Genomic DNA, 26,534 nt, shown 5'->3' with positions numbered 1-26,534 from the left:
ACTTGAAGCACTCCACTACACCCTTGTAGATGTGAATAGGGGTGTGCTCAACCCTCACTTTCCTGTAGTCCACGATCAGCTCCTTTGTCTTTCTGACGTTGAGAGAGAGGTTGTTGTCCTGGCACCACACTGCCAGGTCTTTGACCTCCTCCCTATAGGCTGTCTCATCGTCGTCGATGGTCAGGCCTACCACCGTTGTGTCGTCGGCGAACTTAATGGTGGTGTTGGAGTCATGCGCGTCATGCGCGGAGTCACACTGTATTCATAGGCAACCAAAAGTGTCCCAGCAGTCAATAAAAATAATCCTGCTGAGGAAGTAGTCACCACCTTCGTCGCCGAAATGGCTGCAAATTGTGCAGCGCTGAAGTTGGTCTCCACCAAAAAGTACAATACATGAAATCAAAGATGGAAGGTAGGTGGGAGGGAGGAGGCAAGATTAGCTGGGACAATTCGAGCCAATGAGAGGGCAGATACGCATGTGAACAACAGGCACAACTAAGATGTTTTGTCTAAGATTTGCCAGAATGCCACGTGCATCCACTTATATCAGTACATTTGTAACAGCCTAAACATGAACAAATCCAGCTTCATGAGGAATGCTTTTCCAACGGTCTTGAAGGAGTTTCCCCACATATGCTGAGCACTTGTTGGCTGCTTTTCCTTCACTCTGTGGTCCAACTCATCCCAAACCATCTCAATTGGGTTGAGGTCGGGTGATTGTGGAGGGCCAGGTCATCTGATGCAGCACTCCATCACTTTCCTTCTTGGTCAAATAGCCTTTACACAGCCTGGAGGTGTGTTTTGGTTTATTGTCCTGTTAAAAAACAAATGATAGTCCCATTAAGCGCAAACCAGATGGAGTGGCGTATCGCTGCAGAATGCTGTGGTAGCCATGCTGGTTAACTGTGCCCCACATCATCACACCTCCTCCTCCTCCATGCTTCATGGTGGGAACCACACATGCAGAGATCATCCATTCACCTACTCTGCACCTCACAAAGACACAGCGGTTGGAACCAAAAAATGCACTCATGTGAGAACAAAATTACAAGATTATGTCCCAATACTGTTATTGCGTCAAATTGTTGTTTTATGGAATAGAATAGGGTTCTTAGAACACTCTCATCTGTGCGTGGTCTTCTGAGTTGGGCCTCTGGGGCTTAATGCTGACAGTGGATTTACGATGCCTTTGGTGATAAAACCTAAAGACCGCATTCCATAGCATGAGTTGGTGTTTGTGTACTGGGAGGTACCAGGGTGGAGATGGCTCGGGTATGGATAATGAGGAGGGGAACCTTTCCACACAATGAGAACAGTCTTTACAGCAGATTCTGTCTGCTGTGAGTTATAATTTTATTCATACAAATCCTTACCTTGTGACCCATTCCATACATCTGTTGTTTGTCATGTATCTTTGCTATAAAAGATATTTGTATTCTTTGTGTCGGGGCTCTAAACAAATCATCTAAGGGTGGTTTGTCAACCAGCCATCGTTATTGCAGAGCATTTACATCATTCACTTGTGTGTGTGGTGTGACATGCTTTCCTTATTAATAAGTTAATAAAGATTTAGTTTAAGTTTAACTCTGACTTGTGTGATAAGTTTGTCTCTCCTCATTTGATGATAAAGAAATAACCACTACATTCATCAGACCAAAGGACAGATTTCCACCGGTCTAATATCCATTGCTCGTGTTTCTTCTTGACCCAAGCAAGTCTCTTATTCTTATTGGTGTCCTTTAATAGTGGTTTATTTGCAGCAATTCGACCATGAAGGCCTGATTCATGCAGTCTCCTCTGAACAGTTGATGTTGAGATGTGTCTGTTACTTGAACTCTGTGATGCATTTATTTGGTCTGGAATCTGAGGTGCAGTTAACTCTAATGAACTTATCCTCTGCAGCAGAGGTAACTCTGGGTCTTCCTTTCTTGTGGTGGTCCTCATGAGAGCCAGTTTCATTGTAGCGCTTGATGGTTTTTGCGACTGTACTTCTTGAAATTTTCCAGATGGACCTTCATGTCTTAACGTAATGATGGACTGTCATTTCTCTTTGCTTATTTGAGCTGTTCTTGCCATAATATGGACTTGGTCTTTTACCAAATAGGACTATCTTCTGCATACCACCCGTACCATGTCACAACACAGTAGTGAAAACAGGATGTCACATACTGCAGTCGCACCCCAAACAGCTAAGTCACATGACAAGCCTGTATCAGCAATATACTAACAATTGTCCAAGTAAAACAGCATAGTAGGTCTTATTAAACAACATAGTAGGTCATTAAATAATTTCCTCCACTCTGTCTGATATGAAAAATCATCATCACACAGTTGTCTCAATCAAATATGATTTATTATGACATGCTCATTAGAAACAGTGGTGCAAACAGTGGATTGTTTTTCTAAGACAGGCAGATGGCTTTGACACAGAAAAAGTGAGTAGAATTATTTTTCAAATCAGATGAGAGGAGAATCCGTGTTGTGTTATGACATCATCTTCTTCTTATTCTTCTTCTTTGATGTCTTGATTTTCAGCCTCCTATTCCTCAACTCTGTAAAATGGAGAGGAAACAGAGAGCAATGGATATAATAACCACTTAACTTTGAGGAGTGACATGACACCGAGTTTATTACTAACAGGTGCAGGTGGAACATTTATTTTAACATATTACAACATCTATCAAGCCAACCCATTATAATGTCACATTGGTCTTGGAATGTAAAAATCCAACAAGTCAAACAGAAACTCAAAGGACAGAGGATTGTACCCGAAAGCATGTGGGAACAGGTCAGCGAAAGAGTTACATAAGGTTTCCAACTGATCTGTATTCCCACTAATTGATATTGTCTCCACTCTCGTAATTCTTGTTTCCATTCTGGATGTCAGCTGTAGAGACACCTGTAACTTAGTGTCATTGATGTGCGTCCGGAGAATTGTAGTCATCGTTTCAGGTTCGTGGCTCGGTCTGCATAACAGTACATGCAAGTTCCGTACGGTCCTGACTGTTCTATATATTCTGAAGAGAACATTAACATTCTCTCTTAACTTCTTTCTTCTGTATGTTTCTCTCTGTCTTATCGTCAGTTCAGTCAGATTTTCTCCTGCATACATGTCCCTGACAACACCAGCCATTTTCCTAAATGATATTGACCCTGTGGCTTCATCCATATATATACCTTGTTGTGAGACGTTGATTGGTTGGCATTGGTTGACGAAACCAGGAACTGTGTTATGAAAGTAATATCACTGGTCTTTCTGCATTAACCAGTTCTATCACAGACCCAGAGGCTACGTGTGTGTGTGTGTGTGTGTGTGTGTGTGTGTGTGTGTGTGTGTGTGTGTGTGTGTGTGTGTGTGTGTGTGTGTGTGTGTGTGTGTGTGTGTGTGTGTGTGTGTGTGTGTGTGTGTGTGTACCTATACTCTGATGGGATGTGTATCTACTAGCTATACTAGCTATACTACCTATACTCTGATGGGATGTGTATCTACTACCTATACTCTGATGGGATGTGTATCTACTACCTATACTCTGATGGGATGTGTATCTACTACCTATACTCTGATGGGATGTGTATCTACTACCTACCTATACTCTGATGGGATGTGTATCTACTACCTATACTCTGATGGGATGTGTATCTACTACCTATACTCTGATGGGATGTGTATCTACTAGCTATACTCTGATGGGATGTGTATTTACTACCTATACTCTGATGGGATGTGTATCTACTACCTATACTCTGATGGGATGTGTATCTACTACCTATACTCTGATGGGATGTGTATCTACTACCTATACTCTGATGGGATGTGTATCTACTACCTATACTCTAATGGGATGTGTATCTACTACCTATACTCTGATGGGATGTGTATCTAATACCTATACTCTGATGGGATGTGTATCTACTAGCTATACTCTGATGGGATGTGTATCTACTACCTATACTCTGATGGGATGTGTATCTACTGTGTGTGTGTGTGTGTGTGTGTGTGTGTGTGTGTGTGTGTGTGTGTGTGTGTGTGTGTGTGTGTGTGTGTGTGTGTGTGTGTGTGTGTGTGTGTGTGTGTGTGTGTGTGTGTGTGTGTGTGTGTGTGTGTGTGTGTGCCAGTTTCTGATTGGCAGTTGCAGGCGGAGATCTCAGGGCCCTATTGAGTAAAGCAAAAAGCATTATGATAGAGAAAGCATTATTTGTAAATGTGCATGTCGAACCTACCCTAGGAGTTTAATTCAGGAAAAGAGGACCTACGTTTTCATTTATGAATGTGAGTGTGGTAAAATGTTTTGCATGTGTTTTAAATAAGTGCAAAGGCAAGAACACTGCTGCTTCCTTGCTCACAGAATCAGACAGCAATATACAAATGTTTTCTCCCTGTAGTAGGCATGTTTAGTGACTGAGGGCTACAGGCTAGTTCCCTGTAGTAGGCATGTTTAGTGACTGAGGGCTTGAGGCTAGTTCCCTGTAGTAGGCATGTTTAGTGACTGAGGGGTACAGGCTAGTTCCCTGTAGTAGGCATGTTTAGTGACTGAGGGCTACAGGCTAATTCCCTGTAGTAGGCATGTTTAGTGACTGAGGGCTACAGGCTAGTTCCCTGTAGTAGGCATGTTTAGTGACTGAGGGCTACAGGCTAGTTCCCTGTAGTAGGCATGTTTAGTGACTGAAGGCTACAGGCTAGTTCCCTGTAGTAGGCATGTTTAGTGACTGAGGGCTACAGGCTAGTTCCCTGTAGTAGGCATGTTTAGTGACTGATGGCTACATGCTAGTTCCCTGTAGTAGGCATGTTTAGTGACTGATGGCTACAGGCTAGTTCCCTGTAGTAGGCATGTTTAGTGACTGAGGGCTACAGGCTAGTTCACAGTAGTAGGCATGTTTAGTGACTGAGGGCTACAGGCTAGTTCCCTGTAGTAGGCATGTTTAGTGACTGAGGGCTACAGGCTAGTTCCCTGTAGTAGGCATTTTTAGTGACTGAGGGCTACAGGCTAGTTCCCTGTAGTAGGCATGTTTAGTGACTGATGGCTACAGGCTAGTTCCCTGTAGTAGGCATGTTTAGTGACTGAGGGCTACAGGCTAGTTCCCTGTAGTAGGCATGTTTAGTGACTGAAGGCTACAGGCTAGTTCCCTGTAGTAGGCATGTTTAGTGACTGAGGGCTACAGGCTAGTTCCCTGTAGTAGGCATGTTTAGTGACTGAGGGCTACAGGCTAGTTCCCTGTAGTAGGCATGTTTAGTGACTGAGGGCTACAGGCTAGTTCCCTGTAGTAGGCATGTTTAGTGACTGAGGGCTTGAGGCTAGTTCCCTGTAGTAGGCATGTTTAGTGACTGAGGGCTACAGGCTAGTTCCCTGTAGTAGTTGTGGTGTCAGTGTTGAGTGCTGGTACTACTATTGTACTGTAGGAGGAGTTCAATATGTTTGTGATTTTTGTCAGTTTGTGATGCGATGTCAGTGTGGGTGTACTGTCCCTGAGGGTCAAGCAGTCAGGGAAGGATCAGAATGAGAGAATGGTCTAGGGAAGGATACAGCTGAGGGTCAAGAAGTCAGGGAAGGTTTAAATCAAATTAAATGTTATTGGTCACATACACATATTTAGCAGATGTTATTGCGGGTGTTTCAAAATGCTTGTGTTCCTAGCTCCAACAGTGCAGTAATATCTAACAATTCACAACAATACACAAATCTCAAAGTAAAAGAATGGAATTAAGAAATATAGAAATATTTGGACGAGCAATGTCGGAGTGGCATCGACTAAATACAGAAGAATAGAATACAGTATATACATATGAGATGAGTAAAGCAGTATTTAAACATTATTCAAGTGACTAGTGATTCTATGATTCCATTCTATGTATGAATGGCAGCAGCCTCTAGGTGTAGGGTTGAGTAGACGGGTGGTAGTCAGCTAGTGATGGCTATTTAACAGTCTGATGGCCTTGAGATAGAAGCTGTTTTTCAATCTCTCTGTCCCAGCTTTGTTGCACCTGTACTGACCTCGCCTTCTGGATGATAGCGGGATGTACTGGCCGTGGCTCGGGTCGTTGTGTAACGTGTACACTAATAATCGGGAAGCAAGTACAGGGAGTGAATTTAATAAATAAACAAATATTTCCTGCTAAGGCGCGGGAACCTGTAGAGCCAGTAAGGTGCGGGAACTTGTCGAGCCAGCTGAGGCATGGGCACCTGTGGAGTCAACTGAGGCATGAAAGACTGACGAGCCAACCGAGGCTTGAGAACCTGTCGAGCCAGCTGAGGCATCCCCGGTAGCTTCGGCAGCCGCCCTTGGACCCGACGTACCAGTAAAAATAAAAAAAAATAAAAAATAATCCCTGTTGCTTCCTTTTGGTGAGGCGTTAATCTATAACGTGTACGCTGGGAGTCGGGAAGCAAGTACAGGGAGTGCAAATGTAATAATAAATAGAGCATAGTACAAAACAAGAAACACGAAAAGCTTATAGACATGAAACACATAATCAGAGTCAATAACGCCTGGGGAAAGAACCAAAGGGAGTGACAGATATAGGGGAGGTAATAAGGAAGGTGATGGAGTTCAGGTGAGTCTCATGAAGCGCAGGTGTGCCTAACGATGGTGGCAAGTGTGTGTAATGATGAGTATACTGGCAACAACGAGCCAAAATACTCAGGAGATGGAGGAGATGGAGTAGACGTGACAAGTTGATGTAATTGATTATCTTTTTGACCTTCCTGTGACATCGGGTGCTGTAGGTGTCCTGGAGGGCAGGCAGTGTGCCCCCGTTGATGCGTTGGGCAGACCGTACCACCCTCTGGAGATCCCTGCGGTTGCGAGCGGTGCAGTTGCCGTATTAGGCGGTGATACAGCCCGACAGGATGCTCTCAATTGTGCATCTGTAAAAGTTTCTGGGGCTCTTAGAGGCCAAGACAAATTTCTTCAGCATCCTGAAGTTGAAGAGGTGCTGTTGCGCCTTCTTCACCACACTGTCTGTGTGGGTGGACCATATCAGTTTGTCAGTGATGTGTACGCCAAGGAACATGAAGCTTTCCTCCTTCTCCATTGCAGTCCCGTCGATGTGGATAGGGGAGTGCTCCCTTTGATGTTTCCTGAAGTGTACAATCAGTTCCTTTGTTTTGTTGACGTTGAGAGAAAGGATATTTCTTGGCCCCACTCTGCCAGTGTTGTTGCCCTGTGTTGAGGATCAGCAAAGTGGGGGTGTTGCTTCCTACCTTCACCACCTGGGGCCAGCCCATCAGGAAGTCCAAGACCCAGCTGCACGGGGATCAGACACAGGGCCCCGAGCTTAACCTCTCTGGTATAATTGGGACGCTAGCGTCCCACCTCGACAACAGCCAGTGAAATTGCAGGGCGCCAAATTCAAACAGAAATCCCATTATTAAAATTCCTCAAACATACAAGTATTATACACCATTTTAAAGATAAACTTCTTGTTAATCCAACCACAGTGTTCGATTTCAAAAAGGCTTTACGGTGAAAGGACACCATGCAATTATGTTAGGACAGCGCCTAGCCATAAGAAACCATTCAGACATTTTCCAGCCAAGGAGAGGGCTCACAAAATTTAGAAATAGCGATTAAATGAATCACTAACCTTTGATGATCTTCAACTGGTGGCACTCCCAGGACTCCATGTTACACAATAACTGTTTGTTAAATTCAATAAAGTCCATCTTTATGTCCAAAAACCTCAGTTTAAATTGGCACGTTATGTTCAGTAATGCATTGTCTCAAATAACATCCGGTGAAATTGCAGAGAGCCAAATCAAATTACAGAAATACTCATCATAAACATTGATGAAAGATACAAGTGTTATACATAGGATTAAAGATACCCTTCTTGTTAATCCAGCCGCTGTGACAGATTTCAAAAAGACTTTACGGTGAAAGCACACCATGCGATTATGTTAGGACAGCGCCTAGCCACAAAACACCATACAGACATTTTCCAGCCAAGGAGAGGACTCACAAAAGTCAGAAATAGCGATTAAATTAATCACTTACCTTTGATGATCTTCATCTGGTGGCACTCCCAGGACTCCATGTTACACAATAAATGTTTGTTTTGTTCGATAATGTCCCTCTTTATGTCCAAAAACCTCAGTTTTGTTGGTGCGTTTAGTTCAGTAATCCAAAGGCACAAAGCGCACTCTCAACATCCAGACGAAAAGTAAAAAAAGTACAAGAAAAGTTTGTAGAAACATGTCAAACAATGTTTAAAATCAATCCTCAGGTTGTTTTTGTCATAAATAATCAATAATATTTCAACCGGACAAAAGCTTCATCAATAGAAAAGGAGAAACAAGAAAGGCGCTCTCCCGATCACGCGCTGGACTCATGTCTGGAAATGTACACTGTCCACTCATTGAAAGTGCTGTATCTCCCTCATTTTTCAGAGTAAAAGCCTGAAACAATGCCTAAAGACTGGCCACATGTCGAAGAAGCCATAGAGATCGTGACCTGGGTCCTAAGTCTTTGTATGGTGGATAGGCTTTCAATGGAAAAACAGCCTTTCAAAATAATAGTACTTCCTGGATGGATTTTCCTCAGGTTTTTACCTGCCATATCAGTTCTGTTATACTCACAGACATTATTTTAACAGTTTTGGAAACTTTAGAGTGTTTTCTATCCGAATCTGCCTGACTAGCATGGCAGTTTAATTTGGGCACACTTTTCATCCAAAATTCCGAATGCTGCCCCCTATCCTAGTGAAGTTAATGATGAGCTTGGAGGGTACTATGGTGTTGAATGCTGAGCTATAGTATTCCTCTTGTCCAGATGGGATAGGGCAGTGTGCAGTACGATGGTGATTGCATCGTCTGTGACTCTATTGGGGCGGTAAGTAAATTGAAGTGGGTCTAGGGTGTTGGGTAAGGTAGATGTGATATGATCCTTATTAACCTCTCTAGGGCCGGCGGAACGAAATCGTCCCACCTACGTAACAGCCAGTGGAATCCTGTGGCGCGTTATTCAAATACCTTAGAAATGCTATTACTTCAATTTCTCAAACATATGACTATTTTACAGCATTTTAAAGACAAGACTCTCGTTAATCTAACCACACTGTCCGATTTCAAAAAGACTTTACAACGAAAGTAAAACATTAGATCATGTCAGCAGAGTACCCAGCCAGAAATAATCAGACACCCATTTTTCAAGCTAGCATATAATGTCACATAAACCCAGAAGACAGCTAAATGCAGCACTAACCTTTGATGATCTTCATCAGATGACAACCCTAGGACATTATGTTATACAATACATGCATGTTTTGTTCAATCAAGTTCATATTTATATCAAAAACCAGCTTTTTACATTAGCATGTGACGTTCAGAACTAGCATACCCCCCGCAAACTTCCGGTGAATTTACTAAATTACTCACGATAAACGTTCACAAAAAGCATAACAATTATTTTAAGAATTATAGATACAGAACTACTCTATGCACTCGATATGTCCGATTTTAAAATAGCTTTTCGGTGAAAGCACATTTTGCAATATTCTAAGTAGATAGCCCGGCATCACAGGGCTAGCTATTTAGACACCCAGCAAGTTTAGCCTTCACCAAACTCCGATTTACTATTGGAAAAGTTTGATTACCTTTGGTGTTCTTCGTCAGAATGCACTCCCAGGACTGCTACTTCAATAACAAATGTTGGTTTGGTCCAAAATAATCCATCGTTATATCCAAACAGCGCCGTTTTGTTCGTGCGTTCAAGACACTATCCAAATTGTAAATAAGGGTCACGCTCACGATGCATTTCGTGACAAAAAAATTCTAAATATTCCATTACCGTACTTCGAAGCATGTCAACCGCTGTTTAAAATCAATTTTTATGCCATTTTTCTCGTAAAAAAGCGCTAATATTTCGACCGGGAATCTGCGTTTAGGTAAAAAGAAGAAAGAAAATAAAGCACGGGGTCGACTTGGGCACGCGCCTAAGCCCATTGTCCTCTGATCGGCCAATTGCCAAACGCGATAATGTGTTTATATGCCTCGACATCGTTCAGCTTTTTCCCGGGCTCTGAGAGCCTATGGGAGCCGTAGGAAGTGTCACGTTACAGCAAAGATCCTCAGTCTTCAATAAACAGAGGCAAGAAGAACAACAACTTGTCAGACAGGCCACTTCCTGCATGGAATCTTCTCAGGTTTTTGCCTGCCATATGAGTTCTGTTATACTCACAGACACCATTCAAACAGTTTTAGAAACTTTAGGGTGTTTTCTATCCAAAGCCAATAATTATATGCATATTCTAGTTACTGGGCAGGAGTAGTAACCAGATTAAATCGGGTACGTTTTTTATCCGGCCGTGTAAATACTGCCCCCTATCCCCAACAGGTTAACTAGCCTCTCAAAGCACTTCATGATGACAGAAGTGAGTGCTATGGGGCGATAGTCATTTAGTTCAGTTACCTTTGCTTTCTTGCGTACAGGAACAATGGTGGACATCTTGAAGGAAGTGGGGACTGCAGACTAGGATAGGGAGAGATTGAATATGTTTGTAAACACTCCAGCCAGCCGGTCTGCGCATGCTCTGAGGACGGGGCTAGGGATGCCGTCTGGGCCGGCAGTCTTGCGAGGATTAATACGCTTAAACGTTTTACTCACGTCGGCCACGGAGAAGGAGAGCCCTCAGTCCTTGGGCCGCGTCGGTGGCACTGTGTTATCTCTTCAAAACGGGTCGAAGAAGATGTTTAGTTTACAGGACCATAATCCCTCAGGTTCCTGTTTCTGAAAACCCATTGTATTCTCATGTACGTGATCTGTATGGGACTTCTCCAGACATCTTCCAAACAGGGATATACAAAGATAGAGATCCAGAGGTAGAGAGAAAGAGAGAAATACAGAGAGAGATACAGAGAGAGAGAGAGAGAGAGAGAGAGAAATACAGAGAGAGATACAGAGAGAGATACAGAGAGATAGGGTGTTCTTTGTTGGAAGCCTCTCCAACATAATCCAGGTAGAATTAGGTAATTTGAGCAAAGCCAATGTTTCTATGTATGTGGGTGACTCAACACTATACTGTAAATGTCAGCTACTGTACTACAGCGACTGAAATGACTGCAACACTTAACAAATAGCTGCAGTTAGTTTCAGAGTGGGTGGAAAGGAATAAATTAGTCCTGAATATTTCTAAAACTAAAATCATTATAATTGGGACATCATTCACTAAACCCTAAACCTCAACAAAATCTTGTATTAAATCATGTGGAAATTGAGCAAATTGAGGTAACTAACTGCTTGGAGTAACCCTGGATTGTAAACTGTCATGGTCAAAACATGCTGATACAACAGTAGCTAAGATATGGAGAGAAGTCTGTCTATAATAAAGTGTTGATCTGCCTTCTTAACAACACTATCAACAAGGCAGGTCCTACAGGCCCTAGTTTCTACCTTCTTAACAACACTATCAACAAGGCAGGTCCTACAGGCTCTAGTTTCTACCTTCTTAACAACACTATCAATAAGGCAGGTCCTACAGGCCCTAGTTTCTACCTTCTTAACAACACTATCAACAAGGCAGGTCCTACAGGCCCTAGTTTCTACCTTCTTAACAACACTATCAACAAGGCAGGTCATACAGGCTCTAGTTTCTACCTTCTTAACAACACTATCAACAAGGCAGGCCCTAGTTTCTACCTTCTTAACAACACTATCAACAAGGCAGGTCCTACAGGCCCTAGTTTCTACCTTCTTAACAACACTATCAACAAGGCAGGCCCTAGTTTCTACCTTCTTAACAACACTATCAACAAGGCAGGTCCTACAGGCCCTAGTTTCTACCTTCTTAACAACACTATCAACAAGGTAGGTCCTACAGGCCCTGGTTTCTACCTTCTTAACAACACTATCAACAATGCAGGTCCTACAGGCCCTAGTTTTCTCACACCTGGACTACTGTTCAGTCGTGTGGTCAGGTAAACAGGTAAAAAAATATATATATATACATTCAGCAGGTGTTCAGTTATTAGTGTGCTCTGGCACACTAACGAGAGTGCGCTGAAATCCGATAGCCAATGTGATTTTGCGAACGCTAAAGATATGCTAATTGGATAACAGTCATTCAAATTCTTGATAGCTAACCAAATGACACCTGCATCTCTAGCTGTGTACAGCCACTGAAAAACAATATGAGGGGAAAAAGGTCAGTCATTCACCCTCTCCTCCAATGGCATGACATCCTCCTAGCTGCTAGCTATCTAGCTAACGTTAGGTTCAGTGTTTTTAGCATGTCACATAAATAAATACGCTAGCCTATTAGCCACGTTATAACTGACTTGTGATCATTGCCCTTGCTAGTTTGATTGTATTGACAGTCCCAGTCTTAGTTACATGCATCCGTTTTTGCCTAAAATATTGAGTCATTGAAACTGAAATGGTGCATCCTGAATGGAGGCAGCAAACAATGTACCAGGCCCGCTGTGATTTACAACCTGATAGCAGTATGTTTTGTACTACCAACAGTAAACATTGTACCAGGCCCGCTGTGATTTACAACCTGATAGCAGTATGTTTTGTACTACCAACAGTAAACAATGTACCAGGCCCGCTGTGATTTACAACCTGATAGCAGTATGTTTTGTACTACCAACAGTAAACAATGTACCAGGCCCGCTGTGATTTACAACCTGATAGCAGTATGTTTTGGACTACCAACAGTAAACAATGTACCAGGCCCGCTGTGATTTACAACCTGATAGCAGTATGTTTTGGACTACCAACAGCAAACAATGTACCAGGCCCGCTGTGATTTACAACCTGATAGCAGTATGTTTTGTACTACCAACAGTAAACAATGTACCAGGCCCGCTGTGATTTACAACCTGATAGCAGTATGTTTTGGACTACCAACAGCAAACAATGTACCAGGCCCGCTGTGATTTACAACCTGATAGCAGTATGTTTTGTACTACCAACAGTAAACAATGTAACAGGCCAGCTGGGATTTACAACCTGATAGCAGTATGTTTTGTACTACCAACAGTAAACAATGTACCAGGCCAGCTGGGATTTACAACCTGATAGCAGTATGTTTTGTACTACCAACAGTAAACAATGTACCAGGCCAGCTGGGATTTACAACCTGATAGCAGTATGTTTTGTACTACCAACAGTAAACATTGTACCAGGCCAGCTGAGATTTACAACCTGATAGCAGTATGTTTTGTACTACCAACAGTAAACAATGTACCAGGCCCGCTGTGATTTACAACCTGATAGCAGTATGTTTTGGACTACCAACAGCAAACAATGTACCAGGCCCGCTGTGATTTACAACCTGATAGCAGTATGTTTTGTACTACCAACAGTAAACAATGTACCAGGCCCGCTGTGATTTACAACCTGATAGCAGTATGTTTTGGACTACCAACAGCAAACAATGTACCAGGCCCGCTGTGATTTACAACCTGATAGCAGTATGTTTTGTACTACCAACAGTAAACAATGTACCAGGCCAGCTGGGATTTACAACCTGATAGCAGTATGTTTTGTACTACCAACAGTAAACAATGTACCAGGCCAGCTGGGATTTACAACCTGATAGCAGTATGTTTTGTACTACCAACAGTAAACAATGTACCAGGCCAGCTGGGATTTACAACCTGATAGCAGTATGTTTTGTACTACCAACAGTAAACATTGTACCAGGCCAGCTGAGATTTACAACCTGATAGCAGTATGTTTTGTACTACCAACAGTAAACAATGTACCAGGCCAGCTGGGATTTACAACCTGATAGCAGTATGTTTTGTACTACCAACAGTAAACAATGTACCAGGCCAGCTGGGATTTACAACCTGATAGCAGTATGTTTTGTACTACCAACAGTAAACAATGTACCAGGCCAGCTGGGATTTACAACCTGATAGCAGTATGTTTTGTACTACCAACAGTAAACAATGTACCAGGCCAGCTGGGATTTACAACCTGATAGCAGTATGTTTTGTACTACCAACAGTAAACAATGTACCAGGCCAGCTGGGATTTACAACCTGATAGCAGTATGTTTTGTACTACCAACAGTAAACAATGTACCAGGCCAGCTGGGATTTACAACCTGATAGCAGTATGTTTTGGACTACCAACAGTAAACAATGTACCAGGCCAGCTGTGATTTACAACCTGATAGCAGTATGTTTTGTACTACCAACAGTAAACAATGTACCAGGCCAGCTGGGATTTACAACCTGATAGCAGTATGTTTTGGACTACCAACAGTAAACAATGTACCAGGCCAGCTGGGATTTACAACCTGATAGCAGTATGTTTTGGACTACCAACAGTAAACAATGTACCAGGCCAGCTGGGATTTACAACCTGATAGCAGTATGTTTTGGACTACCAACAGTAAACAATGTACCAGGCCAGCTGGGATTTACAACCTGATAGCAGTATGTTTTGTACTACCAACAGTAAACAATGTACCAGGCCAGCTGGGATTTACAACCTGATAGCAGTATGTTTTGTACTACCAACAGTAAACAATGTACCAGGCCAGCTGGGATTTACAACCTGATAGCAGTATGTTTTGTACTACCAAGGACTGTATTGGTGAATTATATGAATCATGCACTGAACTGCATTCATCTATTCTGACAACACTACCTTACTCTGCATCATATAATTGTTTGTCAGATAGAACCTATTTTTAAAACCTAAAGTTAAAGTTTTTGTAGCATAAACTGAGAATTTGATATTTATTTACTGATATGATTGTTTGTTTTATATCTGCAAAGTCGTCAAAACGCTGCCAGTTCTACTTTAAGTAAAAAGCTCAAAAGTGTTTGAAGACCTCTGAATATTTTTTGAACCCAGGTGTGGATGCTGCCTCTGTGAGTTAACCTCTGATAATATTCTCATCTGTGCTCCTCAGGATTACTGTGGCGTACTGGCCTGACAACGTTACTTGCACTGGGGGTTTTCATTTTGAGGGATTTGGGTCGTTCATTTTGTAACAATTATAATATTCTTAGTATTGTGGACTGGTGAACTAAAAGCCGCTGCCTTCAGAATACATGTAGCCTACCTGTCCTGTGTGAGCGTAGGTCTGAATCCAACCCACTGCTATTCCACCACACCTCTCCTCCTCTCCTCCTCTCCTCTTCTCCTCCTATCTAATACACTGTGGGACTGCCCTCCTCCTCTCCTCCTCTCCTCCTCTCCTCCTCTCCTCCTATCTAATAAACTGTGGGACTGCCCTCCTCCTCTCCTCCTCTCCTCTTCTCCTCCTATCTAATACACTGTGGGACTGCCCTCCTCCTCTCCTCCTCTCCTCTTCTCCTCCTATCTAATACACTGTGGGACTGCCCTCCTCCTCTCCTCCTCTCCTCCTCTCCTCCTCTCCTCCTATCTAATAAACTGTGGGACTGCCCTCCTCCTCTCCTCCTCTCCTCTTCTCCTCCTATCTAATAAACTGTGGGACTGCCCTCCTCCTCTCCTCCTCTCCTCTTCGCCTCCTATCTAATAAACTGTGGGACTGCCCTACTCCTCTCCTCCTCTCCTCCTATCTAATAAACTGTGGGACTGCCCTCCTCCTCTCCTCCTCTCCTCCTCTCCTCTTCTCCTCCTATCTAATAAACTGTGGGACTGCCCTCCTCCTCTCCTCCTCTCCTCCTCTCCTCCTATCTAATAAACTGTGGGACTGCCCTCCTCCTCTCCTCCTCTCCTCCTCTCCTCCTATCTAATAAACTGTGGGACTGCCCTACTCCTCTCCTCCTATCCTCCTATCTAATAAACTGTGGGACTGCCCTCCTCCTCTCCTCCTCTCCTCCTATCTAATAAACTGTGGGACTGCCATACTCCTCTCCTCCTCTCCTCTTCTCCTCCTATCTAATAAACTGTGGGACTGCCCTACTCCTCTCCTCCTCTCCTCCTCTCCTCCTCTCTAATAAACTGTGGGACTGCCCTACTCCTCTCCTCCTATCCTCCTATCTAATAAACTGTGGGACTGCCCTCCTCCTCTCCTCCTCTCCTCCTCTCCTCCTATCTAATAAACTGTGGGACTGCCATACTCCTCTCCTCCTCTCCTCTTCTCCTCCTATCTAATAAACTGTGGGACTGCCCTCCTCCTCTCCTCCTCTCCTCCTCTCCTCCTATCTAATAAACTGTGGGACTGCCATACTCCTCTCCTCCTCTCCTCCTCTCTTCCTATCTAATAAACTGTGGGACTGCCCTGCTCCTCTCCTCCTCTCCTCCTCTACTCCTATCTAATAAACTGTGGGACTGCCCTCCTCCTCTCCTCCTCTCCTCCTCTCCTCCTCTCCTCCTATCTAATAAACTGTGGGACTGCCCTACTCCTCTCCTCCTCTCCTCCTCTCCTCCTATCTAATAAACTGTAGGACTGCCATACTCCTCTCCTCCTCTCCTCCTCTCCTCCGATCTAATAAACTGTAGGACTGCCATACTCCTCTCCTCCTCTCCTCCTATCTAATAAACTGTGGGACTGCCCTCCTCCTCTCCTCCTCTCCACCTCTCCTCCTCTCCTCCTCTCCTCCTATCTAATAAACTGTGGGACTGCCCTCCTCCTCTCCTCCTCTCCACCTCTCCTCCTCTCCTCCTCTCCTCCTATCTAATAAACTGTGGGACTGCCCTACTCCTCTCCTCCTCTCCTCCTCTCCTCCTATCTCATAAACTGTGGGACTGCCCTCCTCCTCTCCTCCTCTCCTCCTCTCCTCCTATCTAATAAACTGTGGGACTGCCCTACTCCTCTCCTCCTCTCCTCCTATCTAATAAACTGTGGGACTGCCCTACTCCTCTCCTCCTCTCCTCCTATCTAATAAACTGTGGGACTGCCCTACTCCTCTCCTCCTCTCCTCCTCTCCTCCTCTCCTCCTATCTAATAAACTGTGGGACTGCCCTACTCCTCTCCTCCTCTCCTCCTATCTAATAAACTGTGGGACTGCCCTACTCCTCTCCTCCTCTCCTCCTATCTAATAAACTGTGGGACTGCCCTACTCCTCTCCTCCTCTCCTCCTATCTAATAAACTGTGGGACTGCCCTACTCCTCTCCTCCTCTCCTCCTCTCCTCCTCTCCTCCTATCTAATAAACTGTGGGACTGCCCTACTCCTCTCCTCCTCTCCTCCTATCTAATAAACTGTGGGACTGCCCTACTCCTCTCCTCCTCTCCTCCTCTCCTCCTATCTAATAAACTGTGGGACTGCCCTACTCCTCTCCTCCTCTCCTCCTCTCCTCCTATCTAATAAACTGTGGGACTGCCCTACTCCTCTCCTCCTCTCCTCCTATCTAATAAACTGTGGGACTGCCCTACTCCTCTCCTCCTCTCCTCCTATCTAATAAACTGTGGGACTGCCCTACTCCTCTCCTCCTCTCCTCCTATCTAATAAACTGTGGGACTGCCCTACTCCTTTTCTTTTTAGAAGAAGAAGAAAAACGATGACAATAATTGTCCCTAATGGGCTTTTTAATAACGTTTGATGTTGTGTGGAGTTTTTCATACTTTAGGGGGGGGAAAAAAGATTTTAAAAAGATAGAAGCTGCAGTCTCAAGTTGATTTCCTTCTTCCCTGTTGTCCTGCCAACGGACTACCTAATAAACAAGAGAGTGCCCTAAAATGATATCTAATTCTTGGCCTTATTTAACTGCAGTTAACTGTTTGCTCAGTCAGTTTACCCAAGGCCACTCACAGGCTGCATCCCTAATGGCACCCTATATAGAGCACTGAAGTGTGGTCAAAAGTATGCAGTATAGGGAATAGGGTGCCTTTTGGGATGCACAAACAGACTAAGTGATTAAGTTTAGCCTGGTTACCCCAGGCCACTAAGTTTAGCCTGGATACCCCAGGCAACTCACAGACTGATTAAGTTTAGCCTGGTTACTCCAGGCCACTAAGTTTAGCTTGGTTACCCCAGGCCACTAAGTTTAGCTTGGTTACTGCAGGCCACTACGTTTAGCCTGGTTACCCCAGGCCACTAAGTTTAGCCTGGTTACCCCAGGCCACTACGTTTAGCTTGGTTACCCCAGGCCACTACGTTTAGCCTGGTTACCCCAGGCCACTAAGTTTAGCCTGGTTACCCCAGGCCACTACGTTTAGCTTGGTTACCCCAGGCCACTAAGTTTAGCTTGGTTACTCCAGGCCACTACGTTTAGCCTGGTTACTCCAGGCCACTACGTTTAGCCTGGTTACTCCAGGCCACTACGTTTAGCCTGGTTACTCCAGGCCACTACGTTTAGCTTGGTTACTCCAGGCCACTAAGTTTAGCCTGTACTCTGATGGGATGTGTATCTACTACTTATACTCTGATGGGATGTGTATCTACTACCTATACTCTGATGGGATGTGTATCTAATACCTATACTCTGATGGGATGTGTATCTACTACCTACCTATACTCTGATGGGATGTGTATCTACTACCTACCTATACTCTGATGGGATGTGTATCTACTAGCTATACTCTGATGGGATGTGTATCTACTACCTATACTCTGATGGGATGTGTATCTACTACCTACCTATACTCTGATGGGATGTGTATCTACTACCTATACTCTGATGGGATGTGTATCTACTAGCTATACTCTGATGGGATGTGTATCTACTACCTATACTCTGATGGGATGTGTATCTACTACCTACCTATACTCTGATGGGATGTGTATCTACTACCTACCTATACTCTGATGGGATGTGTATCTACTACCTATACTCTGATGGGATGTGTATCTACTACCTATACTCTGATGGGATGTGTATCTACTAGCTATACTCTGATGGGATGTGTATCTACTACCTATACTCTGATGGGATGTGTATCTACTACCTATACTCTGATGGGATGTGTATCTACTACCTATACTCTGATGGGATGTGTATCTAATACCTATACTCTGATGGGATGTGTATCTACTAGCTATACTCTGATGGGATGTGTATCTACTTCCTATACTCTGATGGGATGTGTATCTACTACCTACCTATACTCTGATGGGATGTGTATCTACTACCTATACTCTGATGGGATGTGTATCTACTGTGTGTGTGTGTGTGTGTGTGTGTGTGTGTGTGTGTGTGTGTGTGTGTGTGTGTGTGTGTGTGTGTGTGTGTATGTGTGTGCCAGTTTCTGATTGGCAGTTGCAGGCGGAGATCTCAGGGCCCTATTGAGTAAAGCAAAAAGCATTATGATAGAGAAAGCATTATTTGTAAATGTGCATGTCGAACCTACCCTAGGAGTTTAATTCAGGAAAAGAGGACCTACGTTTTCATTTATGAATGTGAGTGTGGTAAAATGTTTTGCATGTGTTTTAAATAAGTGCAAAGGCAAGAACACTGCTGCTTCCTTGCTCGGAGAATCAGACAGCAATATACAAATGTTTTCTCCCTGTAGTAGGCATGTTTAGTGACTGAGGGCTACAGGCTAGTTCCCTGTAGTAGGCATGTTTAGTGACTGAGGGCTACAGGCTAGTTCCCTGTAGTAGGCATGTTTAGTGACTGAGGGCTACAGGCTAGTAACCTGTAGTAGGCATGTTTAGTGACTGAGGGCTACAGGCTAGTTCCCTGTAGTAGGCATGTTTAGTGACTGATGGCTACAGGCTAGTTCCCTGTAGTAGGCATGTTTAGTGACTGAGGGCTACAGGCTAGTTCCCTGTAGTAGGCATGTTTAGTGACTGATGGCTACAGGCTAGTTCCCTGTAGTAGGCATGTTTAGTGACTGAGGGCTACAGGCTAGTTCCCTGTAGTATGCATGTTTAGTGACTGAGGGCTACAGGCTAGTTCCCTGTAGTAGGCATGTTTAGTGACTGAGGGCTACAGGCTAGTTCCCTGTAGTAGGCATGTTTAGTGACTGAGGGCTACAGGCTAGTTCCCTGTAGTAGGCATGTTTAGTGACTGAGGGCTACAGGCTAGTTCCCTGTAGTAGGCATGTTTAGTGACTGAGGGCTACAGGCTAGTTCCCTGTAGTAGGCATGTTTAGTGACTGAGGGCTACAGGCTAGTTCCCTGTAGTATGCATGTTTAGTGACTGAGGGCTACAGGTTAGTTCCCTGTAGTAGGCATGTTTAGTGACTGAGGGCTACAGGCTAGTTCCCTGTAGTAGGCATGTTTAGTGACTGAGGGCTACAGGTTAGTTCCCTGTAGTAGGCATGTTTAGTGACTGAGGGGTACAGGCTAGTTCCCTGTAGTAGGCATGTTTAGTGACTGAGGGCTACAGGCTAGTTCCCTGTAATAGGCATGTTTAGTGACTGAGGGCTACAGGCTAGTTCCCTGTAGTAGGCATGTTTAGTGACTGATGGCTACAGGCTAGTTCCCTGTAGTAGGCATTTTTAGTGACTGAGGGCTACAGGCCAGTTCCCTGTAGTAGGCATGTTTAGTGACTGAGGGCTACAGGCTAGTTCCTTGTAGTAGGCATGTTTAGTGACTGATGGCTACAGGCTAGTTCCCTGTAGTAGGCATGTTTAGTGACTGAGGGCTACAGGCTAGTTCCCTGTAGTAGGCATGTTTAGTGACTGAGGGCTACAGGCTAGTTCCCTGTAGTAGGCATGTTTAGTGACTGAGGGCTTGAGGCTAGTTCCCTGTAGTAGGCATGTTTAGTGACTGAGGCCTACAGGCTAGTTCCCTGTAGTAGGCATGTTTAGTGACTGAGGGCTACAGGCTAGTTCCCTGTAGTAGGCATGTTTAGTGACTGAGGGCTACAGGCTAGTTCCCTGTAGTAGTTGTGGTGTCAGTGTTGAGTGCTGGTACTACTATTGTACTGTAGGAGGAGTTCAATATGTTTGTGATTTTTGTCAGTTTGTGATGCGATGTCAGTGTGGGTGTACTGTCCCTGAGGGTCAAGCAGTCAGGGAAGGATCAGAATGAGAGAATGGTCTAGGGAAGGATACAGCTGAGGGTCAAGAAGTCAGGGAAGGTTTAAATCAAATTAAATGTTATTGGTCACATACACATATTTAGCAGATGTTATTGCGGGTGTTTCAAAATGCTTGTGTTCCTAGCTCCAACAGTGCAGTAATATCTAACAATTCACAACAATACACAAATCTCAAAGTAAAAGAATGGAATTAAGAAATATAGAAATATTTGGACGAGCAATGTCGGAGTGGCATCGACTAAATACAGAAGAATAGAATACAGTATATACATATGAGATGAGTAAAGCAGTATTTAAACATTATTCAAGTGACTAGTGATTCTATGATTCCATTCTATGTATGAATGGCAGCAGCCTCTAGGTGTAGGGTTGAGTAGACGGGTGGTAGTCAGCTAGTGATGGCTATTTAACAGTCTGATGGCCTTGAGATAGAAGCTGTTTTTCAATCTCTCTGTCCCAGCTTTGTTGCACCTGTACTGACCTCGCCTTCTGGATGATAGCGGGATGTACTGGCCGTGGCTCGGGTCGTTGTGTAACGTGTACACTAATAATCGGGAAGCAAGTACAGGGAGTGAATTTAATAAATAAACAAATATGGAACAAAACAAGAAACATGAGTAGCATACAGACATGAAACATATAAACATAATCAATAACGCCTGGGGAAAGAACCAAAGGGAGTGACAGATATAGGGGAGGTAATCAGGAAGGTGATGGAGTTCAGGTGAGTCTCATGAAGCGCAGGTGCACCTAACGATGGTGTGAGGGACAGTCCGTAGTACCAGGCCGATCGTTTCTGCTAAGGCGCGGGAACCTGTAGAGCCAGTAAGGTGCGGGAACTTGTCGAGCCAGCTGAGGCATGGGCACCTGTGGAGTCAACTGAGGCATGAAAGACTGATGAGCCAACCGAGGCTTGAGAACCTGTCGAGCCAGCTGAGGCATCCCCGGTAGCTTCGGCAGCCGCCCTTGGACCCGACGTACCAGTAAAAATAAAAAAAAAAAATAAATAATCCCTGTTGCTTCCTTTTGGTGAAGCGTTAATCTATAACGTGTACGCTGGGAGTCGGGAAGCAAGTACAGGGAGTGCAAATGTAATAATAAATAGAGCATAGTACAAAACAAGAAACACAAAAAGCTTATAGACATGAAACACATAATCAGAGTCAATAACGCCTGGGGAAAGAACCAAAGGGAGTGACAGATATAGGGGAGGTAATCAGGAAGGTGATGGAGTTCAGGTGAGTCTCATGAAGCGCAGGTGTGCCTAACGATGGTGGCAAGTGTGTGTAATGATGAGTATACTGGCAACAACGAGCCAAAATACTCAGGAGATGGAGGAGATGGAGTAGACGTGACAAGTTGATGTAATTGATTATCTTTTTGACCTTCCTGTGACATCGGGTGCTGTAGGTGTCCTGGAGGCAGTGCAGGCAGTGCAGGCAGTGTGCCCCCGTTGATGCGTTGGGCAGACCGTACCACCCTCTGGAGATCCCTGCGGTTGCGAGCGGTGCAGTTGCCGTATTAGGCGGTGATACAGCCCGACAGGATGCTCTCAATTGTGCATCTGTAAAAGTTTCTGGGGCTCTTAGAGGCCAAGACAAATTTCTTCAGCATCCTGAAGTTGAAGAGGTGCTGTTGCGCCTTCTTCACCACACTGTCTGTGTGGGTGGACCATATCAGTTTGTCAGTGATGTGTACGCCAAGGAACATGAAGCTTTCCTCCTTCTCCATTGCAGTCCCGTCGATGTGGATAGGGGAGTGCTCCCTTTGATGTTTCCTGAAGTGTACAATCAGTTCCTTTGTTTTGTTGACGTTGAGAGAAAGGATATTTCTTGGCCCCACTCTGCCAGTGTTGTTGCCCTGTGTTGAGGATCAGCAAAGTGGGGGTGTTGCTTCCTACCTTCACCACCTGGGGCCAGCCCATCAGGAAGTCCAAGACCCAGCTGCACGGGGATCAGACACAGGGCCCCGAGCTTAACCTCTCTGGTATAATTGGGACGCTAGCGTCCCACCTCGACAACAGCCAGTGAAATTGCAGGGCGCCAAATTCAAACAGAAATCCCATTATTAAAATTCCTCAAACATACAAGTATTATACACCATTTTAAAGATAAACTTCTTGGTAATCCAACCACAGTGTTCGATTTCAAAAAGGCTTTACGGTGAAAGGACACCATGCAATTATGTTAGGACAGCGCCTAGCCATAAGAAACCATTCAGACATTTTCCAGCCAAGGAGAGGGCTCACAAAAGTCAGAAATAGCGATTAAATGAATCACTAACCTTTGATGATCTTCAACAGGTGGCACTCCCAGGACTCCATGTTACACAATAACTGTTTGTTAAATTCAATAAAGTCCATCTTTATGTCCAAAAACCTCAGTTTAAATTGGCACGTTATGTTCAGTAATGCATTGTCTCAAATAACATCCGGTGAAATTGCAGAGAGCCAAATCAAATTACAGAAATACTCATCATAAACATTGATGAAAGATACAAGTGTTATACATAGGATTAAAGATACCCTTCTTGTTAATCCAGCCGCTGTGACAGATTTCAAAAAGACTTTACGGTGAAAGCACACCATGCGATTATGTTAGGTCAGCGCCTAGCCACAAAACACCATACAGACATTTTCCAGCCAAGTAGAGGACTCACAAAAGTCAGAAATAGCGATTAAATTAATCACTTACCTTTGATGATCTTCATCTGGTGGCACTGCCTGGACTCCATGTTACACAATAAATGTTTGTTTTGTTCGATAATGTCCCTCTTTATGTCCAAAAACCTCAGTTTTGTTGGTGCGTTTAGTTCAGTAATCCAAAGGCACAAAGCGCACTCTCAACGTCCAGACGAAAAGTAAAAAAAGTACAATAAAAGTTTGTAGAAACATGTCAAACAATGTTTAAAATCAATCCTCAGGTTGTTTTTGTCATAAATAATCAATAATATTTCAACCGGACAAAAGCTTCATCAATAGAAAAGGAGAAACAAGAAAGGCGCTCTCCCGATCACGCGCTGGACTCATGTCTGGAAATGTACACTGTCCACTCATTGAAAGTGCTGTATCTCCCTCATTTTTCAGAGTAAAAGCCTGAAACAATGCCTAAAGACTGGCCACATGTCGAAGAAGCCATAGAGATCGTGACCTGGGTCCTAAGTCTTTGTATGGTGGATAGGCTTTCAATGGAAAAACAGCCTTTCAAAATAATAGTACTTCCTGGATGGATTTTCCTCAGGTTTTTACCTGCCATATCAGTTCTGTTATACTCACAGACATTATTTTAACAGTTTTGGAAACTTTAGAGTGTTTTCTATCCGAATCTGCCTGACTAGCATGGCAGTTTAATTTGGGCACACTTTTCATCCAAAATTCCGAATGCTGCCCCCTATCCTAGTGAAGTTAATGATGAGCTTGGAGGGTACTATGGTGTTGAATGCTGAGCTATAGTATTCCTCTTGTCCAGATGGGATAGGGCAGTGTGCAGTACGATGGCGATTGCATCGTCTGTGACTCTATTGGGGCGGTAAGTAAATTGAAGTGGGTCTAGGGTGTTGGGTAAGGTAGATGTGATATGATCCTTATTAACCTCTCTAGGGCCGGCGGAACGAAATCGTCCCACCTACGTAACAGCCAGTGGAATCCTGTGGCGCGTTATTCAAATACCTTAGAAATGCTATTACTTCAATTTCTCAAACATTTGACTATTTTACAGCATTTTAAAGACAAGACTCTCGTTAATCTAACCACACTGTCCGATTTCAAAAAGACTTTACAACGAAAGTAAAACATTAGATCATGTCAGCAGAGTACCCAGCCAGAAATAATCAGACACCCATTTTTCAAGCTAGCATATAATGTCACATAAACCCAGAAGACAGCTAAATGCAGCACTAACCTTTGATGATCTTCATCAGATGACAACCCTAGGACATTATGTTATACAATACATGCATGTTTTGTTCAATCAAGTTCATATTTATATCAAAAACCAGCTTTTTACATTAGCATGTGACGTTCAGAACTAGCATACCCCCCGCAAACTTCCGGTGAATTTACTAAATTACTCACGATAAACGTTCACAAAAAGCATAACAATTATTTTAAGAATTATAGATACAGAACTCCTCTATGCACTCGATATGTCCGATTTTAAAATAGCTTTTCGGTGAAAGCACATTTTGCAATATTCTAAGTAGATAGCCCGGCATCACAGGGCTAGCTATTTAGACACCCAGCAAGTTTAGCCTTCACCAAACTCCGATTTACTATTGGAAAAGTTTGATTACCTTTGGTGTTCTTCGTCAGAATGCACTCCCAGGACTGCTACTTCAATAACAAATGTTGGTTTGGTCCAAAATAATCCATCGTTATATCCAAACAGCGCCGTTTTGTTCGTGCGTTCAAGACACTATCCAAATTGTAAATAAGGGTCACGCTCACGATGCATTTCGTGACAAAAAAATTCTAAATATTCCATTACCGTACTTCGAAGCATGTCAACCGCTGTTTAAAATCAATTTTTATGCCATTTTTCTCGTAAAAAAGCGCTAATATTTCGACCGGGAATCTGCGTTTAGGTAAAAAGAAGAAAGAAAATAAAGCACGGGGTCGACTTGGGCACGCGCCTAAGCCCATTGTCCTCTGATCGGCCAATTGCCAAACGCGATAATGTGTTTATATGCCTCGACATCGTTCAGCTTTTTCCCGGGCTCTGAGAGCCTATGGGAGCCGTAGGAAGTGTCACGTTACAGCAAAGATCCTCAGTCTTCAATAAACAGAGGCAAGAAGAACAACAACTTGTCAGACAGGCCACTTCCTGCATGGAATCTTCTCAGGTTTTTGCCTGCCATATGAGTTCTGTTATACTCACAGACACCATTCAAACAGTTTTAGAAACTTTAGGGTGTTTTCTATCCAAAGCCAATAATTATATGCATATTCTAGTTACTGGGCAGGAGTAGTAACCAGATTAAATCGGGTACGTTTTTTATCCGGCCGTGTAAATACTGCCCCCTATCCCCAACAGGTTAACTAGCCTCTCAAAGCACTTCATGATGACAGAAGTGAGTGCTATGGGGCGATAGTCATTTAGTTCAGTTACCTTTGCTTTCTTGCGTACAGGAACAATGGTGGACATCTTGAAGGAAGTGGGGACTGCAGACTAGGATAGGGAGAGATTGAATATGTTTGTAAACACTCCAGCCAGCCGGTCTGCGCATGCTCTGAGGACGGGGCTAGGGATGCCGTCTGGGCCGGCAGTCTTGCGAGGATTAATACGCTTAAACGTTTTACTCACGTCGGCCACGGAGAAGGAGAGCCCTCAGTCCTTGGGCCGCGTCGGTGGCACTGTGTTATCTCTTCAAAACGGGTCGAAGAAGATGTTTAGTTTACAGGACCATAATCCCTCAGGTTCCTGTTTCTGAAAACCCATTGTATTCTCATGTACGTGATCTGTATGGGACTTCTCCAGACATCTTCCAAACAGGGATATACAAAGATAGAGATCCAGAGGTAGAGAGAAAGAGAGAAATACAGAGAGAGATACAGAGAGAGAGAGAGAGAGAGAGAGAGAAATACAGAGAGAGATACAGAGAGAGATACAGAGAGATAGGGTGTTCTTTGTTGGAAGCCTCTCCAACATAATCCAGGTAGAATTAGGTAATTTGAGCAAAGCCAATGTTTCTATGTATGTGGGTGACTCAACACTATACTGTA

At 43.8% G+C, this 26,534-nt stretch overlaps 1 protein-coding gene and 1 long non-coding RNA gene across 2 annotated transcripts in view; one reads left to right on the top strand and one right to left on the bottom strand.

Moving 5' to 3' along the window:
- The window catches only part of LOC106589905 (calcium-activated potassium channel subunit alpha-1), a 220,986-nt gene that overhangs the window by 78,323 nt on the left and 116,129 nt on the right, over positions 1-26,534 (top strand). The gene's annotated exons all lie outside the window — the stretch shown is intronic.
- On the bottom strand, positions 2,332-3,146 carry LOC106589904 (uncharacterized). The gene is made up of 2 exons (XR_001324967.3): positions 2,769-3,146; positions 2,332-2,552 (listed from the first exon to the last, which is right to left on the bottom strand). It is a non-coding gene; the product is annotated as an uncharacterized LOC106589904 (long non-coding RNA).

This window comes from Salmo salar, chromosome 28 (genome assembly GCF_965601325.2).
Source record: "Salmo salar chromosome 28, fSalSal1, whole genome shotgun sequence".
Taxonomy (NCBI): domain Eukaryota; kingdom Metazoa; phylum Chordata; class Actinopteri; order Salmoniformes; family Salmonidae; genus Salmo; species Salmo salar.
Note: the sequence above shows the minus strand (reverse complement) of the source record. Positions and strands in the feature narration are given on the sequence as shown.